Raw genomic sequence first — 6,361 nt, forward strand, 5'->3', positions numbered from 1 at the left:
AGAGAGAGTATATAGATATGGAGATATGGAAAATGAGAAAACCACATTCTCGAAAGAAGCAGATGAACATCCTCCAATATTTTGGCAATGCCTGTGTGCTGTGGTCCTTTATACAGTGCACGTACAGCAGAGTATTATGTTCAAATGCTAAGTCTGATGCCAGAATATTTGTCTGCAATGATATGACAGACACTAGCTTTGGAAAGAACCCAGCAGGCCAATATATTGAAATAAGTTGGGACACCAGAATCAAGAATTTGGAGCACACATCCTGGTAAGAATGAGAAATTAGAGTTGGGAATCCCAGAAAAGAGGGAACGTTGAGAGGATCAAATAATGTTTTACTATTTTATCAATTTTATACATCATTTGTGACTTATCTGCACACACACACATTGATTAAACAGTATATATACAATCTTTTTTCCACCATTGAAACTGTCCTGTCGTTGTGTTATGAGGATACATGAAGACAAAGTAGTCACCAAAAGACATGACGCACTCTCACTATGTTCCATACATACAGACAAAGAAGGGCACCACTTTGACTGGGACAAAGCACACACACATACTAAGACACGCAAGGACCTTCTTAGAGGAATGGTATTCTAACCAGAAGTCCATCAATAAACTCATCAATGTAGATTCTGTCTACATTCTATTGTTAAAATAACCTGAAATGACATCACCCAATTTAAGAAACATTGTCATGGTGACGAAACTTCTGAAAACATGCCTTCAAGCTCATCCATATAAGTGTTTTGTTTTGTTTATTAGTGGAATTTAGCAGTTCTCTGTCGCTCACGTTTTGACAGATTATGGTGTGAGGTGAGCTTTTCTGGGTATGTGGTTTTAATTAACAGAGGGGTTTGACATTGATGTTATAACAGTTTGGGGCCTTGCCATATGGCATTTTGACAGACTTGAACAGATCTGTGATACAACAGATCCCAGCAAATTACAACTCATTGCAATTAGTGACTTTGAGCTTCAAATGAAACCATTGGGAAAATTCGTTTAATTTTGTTACTTGTGGTTGGTTAATTGAAACGTGAGGGAAATGGCTTTTAACATTACTGAAGAGGTTCCCGAAGTTTCCAAGGAAATTTAGAAAGACAGAAGGAGGACATTTTTTAGAATTAGCCATAGGTTGGAATTGGGTTTAACCAGGGAGAAAAGGGAAGCTGAAATTGTAATGGAGTTGGTCAAGCACTTTGATGTATCAGAGAAATAGGCAACTGCAGTAGAGTTATAAAAACTTAAATTACAAATGTGGAAACTGGAGTTAGAAGATAAATAAAGGGTAGGAAACAGATAAAGACGAAAGAGAAAGAGAAGAGGAAGAAAGAGAGAGGGGAATTGAAATTCAGAAGTTGGGAATTAGGTAAGAAAGTTAAATGAACAGGATGGAGATGAAGGGAGAACGTAGGGATAGATACAACTAGGTTAGTAACTTGTCATATTTCGGTGAGAAAAATGTCAAAACGTTTTTTTATTTCATTTGAAAAAATGACTCGTCAGACGACATGTCCAGTGAACTTGTGGGTAATGCTAGTTCAGACTAAGCTGGTGGGCACAATTAGTGAGGTATGTGCAGCGCTGTCAGACGAGGGATCCAGACATTATCACGATGTCAAATTGGCTATTTTGATTCGTTATGAATTGGTACTAGAAGCATATAGACAGAAATTCGGAAAAATAGAGACGGAACCAGGTCAAACTTATATTGAGTTTGAAAGAATTAACCACAGTCATTTTGATAAGTGGGTTATGGCCTTAAAAATGGATAAGACCTGTGAGGCTTGAAGGAAGATTAATCTGCTGGAGAAATTAAAAGACTCACTTGCAGAGATAGTAAGAATTCATGTGAATGAATAGAAAGTTCAAGAAGTGAAAAGTGCGGCAGAAATGGCAGGTAAATATGCATTGTGGCATGTGATGAAATTTAGCTTCTGTCAGGAATTTCATCCTGTGGGGGATAGAAATTGGGAGAAGGGAAGATCACACATTACAAAGCGAACAGTAGCTCACAATAGTTTACCACAGGTGAAGAAAGAAGCCCAAGGGGGTTGAAAGGTGGTGAAAGGCCTCAGGTGCTCTCACTATAAGCGTGGGGAATGCATGATATTACAGTGCCGATGGTTTAAGAAGGGCACAGGGAAAATCTTGTTATCACTGCAGTCAGCTGGGACACACCGTGCTTGGCGTTAAAGAAGACACTTTGGGGAAAGATGCGGTAGAAGAGGCTAAGCCAGTGACATTAGTGAAAATGGTAAAGGAAACCCCAAGTGCAGCCGAGGAGCTGCAGGAGATTGCACAGCCTAGGCAAGGGCTGGGTATGGAGGCAGTGCCTGATCTCTCTAAAGAATTCGCCTCTGTAGATAAAGTTTACTCAGAAAGGACAGGGGGAGAAGGAGAAGAAATGATAATTTTGTGAGATACGGGCTCTGCTCAGTCTCTAATAGTTGAGAAGTGAAGCTCCGGAAAAGCACAACAGATCAGGCAGTTTCCGAACAGCAGGACAATCGCATATCAGGCAGAAACCTATCGTTCGGAACGTGGTGGGGGGGACAAGGGGGCTGGAAGATAAATACGAGAGTAGCAGCTGGGCTGGTGCGAGGGTCACTGGGAAGGCATAAGAAGATGTAGGTAGGAGTGATAGTGATATGTCGGAGGGGAGGGTGGAGTCGATAGGTGGATAGGAAGATGGCCAGTTAGGGCAGTTCAAGAGGGCAGTGCGAGGTTGAACGGTTGGATCTGGGTGGGTTGGTGGAGGGGAGATTTGGAATTTGGTGAAGTCAACGTTGATGCTGTACAGGTTGAGGGTTCCAGCTGTCCTACCACCGATAGGTGTCCTATCACTCCCCTCTCCGATCTATCACCATCACACTCCACCTGTATCTACTAATTGCCTTCCAAGCTCCCTTTCACCCAACTCCACCCCCCACCCTCCCATTTATTTCTCAATCTCCTTCCCCCTCCCTTACGCCCCACTTTCCTAATGAAGGATTGATGCCTGAAACGTCAATGCTCCTGCCCCTCGGATGCTGCCGACAAGATGTGCTTTTCCAGCCCCACACTTTTCAACTCTCATCTCCAGCATCTGCCGCCCTCACTTTCTCTCACCCTCTAATAGTAAGAGTTGAAAGTTTTTTTCACTCTTTCTGGCATTATAATCAAGAGAGTGATAACTTGTGGAATGGGGACAGAAATTAAGCATTCCCTTGCGTAACATCAGGTTGGAATGCCAAATCAAGTTTGGGGAAGTAACAGTGACAGTGAGTAACAGAGTGTCAGTTCTAGGAATTGAGTTTGTTCTTGGGAACGATTTAGCAGGAGGCAAGGTGGAAGAGGCGCCCCTTGTGGTGGAGAAGCCAAAGGAAGACGAGGGAATTGGTGAGTTAAAAGAAAATTACCCAGGATATTTTCCAGACTGTGTAGTAACAAGATCCACTGTCATAAGTTACAGCAGGAAGAAGAAATGAACTAAAAAGACAAATGATTGATGCTCAGTGAACTGACACCCTGTTTGATGTAACGGTGCAGGAAAACCTGAACAGGCAGAGGATCAGGCAGAGGTGTTTAGTCCAGAAAGTCTAATGGACTTACAACAGATATGTACACACACATTCACACACACATATACATGCACACACACAGAAAAGGGATCAGAATATATTGTTGAACGTTATTAACTTAAACATAGAATCATAAAATTAAATTGGAGACCCTGATAGGTTACTGCAGAAGGGAAATGGGCCGAAGTGCACCAGATTGTGTTAGCAGTAATGTACAGTGTTACGGGTCGCACATAAACTCTCTGCAGGCGGTCACCTAGGTGTACAGAAGACTCTGGCTAAGGTACAGAAGCATTTCTAATGGCCTGGAATGCACAAGGACGCGGTTCATTTTTGTTGTACCTGACATACATACCAAATGGTAGGTAAGTCCCAGGCAGTAATAAAACCAGCACCTTTGTTGCCAATTCTTGCATTCGAGAAACCCTTCATGTGGGTTATGATTAATTGTGCAGCTCCCCTTTATAAAGTAAAAGTGGAAACCAATATTTGCTGACCATAATGGATGCGTCTACAAGATTTCCAGAGGCAATTCCATTATTGGAGTGTTAAGGCAAAAATGAAGGTGGACGGGTTGGTAGATTTCTTTACTCGCTGTGGACTGCCCAGAGAGATTCAGTCAGACCAAGGGTCTCATTTTACTGCTCAGCTGTTTGAGGAAGTCATGGATACGTTAGGCATACAGCACTTCAAATCAAGTGCGTCCCATCCTGAATCCCAGGGAGCCTTGGAGAGTTAGCATCAGACACTGAGGGCCATGTATACAGCGTACTGTCAGGATTACCCGAATGGTTGGGATAATGGTGCCCCACTAAATTGTTTGCCATTAGAGATGCCCCAAATAAATCTACTCACTTTACTTCCTTTGATTTCATATTCGTACATGAAGTGAGAGGTCCTTAGAAATTAATTAAATATAAATGGACAGGACCAAAGTCGGAGATCTCACACTTGGATTATGTATCAGAGGTGAGAGAGAGATTGGATGGAGTAGGTGAGTTAGTTAAACAGCACATGAAGAGGGCACAGTATAGAGTGATGCAGGTGGCAGATAAAAACACTGAAACTTTAACGATTTCCCCTGGGGATGACGTATTAGTTTCGCCCCCAGTGGTAAGAAAACCATTCAAAGCCAGGCCCTTTCAAATTAAAAAAAGTGTGAAGTCAGTTAAACTACCTGGTAAAGATATCGGAGATGACATCTGGATGAATAATGCACCAGCCACATTTAACACTCAAGAATAGAGGGGTAGCCACATGAACAAATTGTGCAACTTATCTGTATGATGTAGTGACCTTCACCAAGTGATTGAAAGCTCACATGTTACAGTTGCCAGAGCATGTTGAACGATTACAAGAAGCAAACTTGGTAATAAATTTAAAGAAAACAGAATTCGCGAAGGCAGAGGTGACGTTCTTGGGACATTACATTGGACATGGAAGGTTGACCCAATGAAGCACAAAAACGAAGGGCTTTGAAGAATTTCCACGACCATCCTCGAAGAAGGAGGCGCTTCGGTTTTTGGAACTGAGTGGTTTCTATCGGAAGTTTGTTCAAAACTTCAGCAGCGTCTTGGCAACACTGATGGATTTACTGAAGAAGAACACAGAATTGTGGTGGACAGAACAATGCCAGGAGGCATTTGAGAATTTTAAAGCAGGTTTAATCACTACACCAGTTTTAGCTGCACCAAATATCTGAAACCCTTTGAAGATTGTGTTTGATGCTCGGGATATAGGGGTCAGAGATGTATTAATATGGAAAAAGGTGATGGAATTGAATGGCTGATTGGCTACTTGTCGAAAAAAAAACTCAACATCCAACAGAGAAAAATAGAAAATCTCCATTATTGAATAAGAATTATTATGTTCCACACTGGCCTGACAATATTTTAATGTGTATATGACAAACAAATTGTCGGAGATGGTTGTGGACAACGACAAATCTCTCGCATTTTTTGGAATATTTAAAGACCAGAATATGAGACTATTTCATTGGAGTCTTACCTCACAAACTTTAAACTTACAAAATGTACATGCTGTGGCTCCTATAATGTGATAGCAGATGTGTTTTCGCGGATTTAAAGGAAAAAGTGTAGATAAGTTTTGACTTATTCCAGTGTTGTATTGGTGTGCAGAATTAATATGAATGATGTAACTGAGATTAATACTTTTGTATTTCATAAAATTGGGATTAAGAATTAGAGGAAAACAAATGTAGCTATCTTTTCATTCTGCTAGTTCATTTTATTTTCTGAAGCGGGGAGATGTTATGAAGACAAAAATATGTATGGACACTTTAAAACAGATCGGGTTTTGCTGAATAGAAATTAAAGCCACAGATGCCAGCTGAAGGTTACACTGTTCCACATGTCACCATTAGCTGAGAAATAGATTCCTGAGTTTTGGTTGCTGTTTTGACAGCCATTCAAATGTAACCAAAGAGTTTAAATAACGCTCAGGATACCAGATGCCAACAGAATTTGAATATTATTGTTTGGACACCTGGAAAGCAATCAAATTATGAGAATTATTATATCGTGGGGAATATATAAACCCAGCATTTTGAACACTGGAGGGAGAGGCACTGCCATCCGACAGTAGAGCAACTGCTGTAGAGCAGGAGTGCTAACTGGCCATCTGAAACACTCTCTATCAAAGACACATGTTCATGCAAACCTATTTGCATTAAAAAAGTGAACCAGTGAGATCAGCAGCAGAAAGAGTGAACATAGCGGGGAAGATAGAGACTGCATGGTCTTGAGATTGTAATGTTTAATGTG

This window comes from Hemiscyllium ocellatum, unplaced genomic scaffold (assembly GCF_020745735.1).
Source record: "Hemiscyllium ocellatum isolate sHemOce1 unplaced genomic scaffold, sHemOce1.pat.X.cur. scaffold_184_pat_ctg1, whole genome shotgun sequence".
NCBI lineage: Eukaryota > Metazoa > Chordata > Chondrichthyes > Orectolobiformes > Hemiscylliidae > Hemiscyllium > Hemiscyllium ocellatum.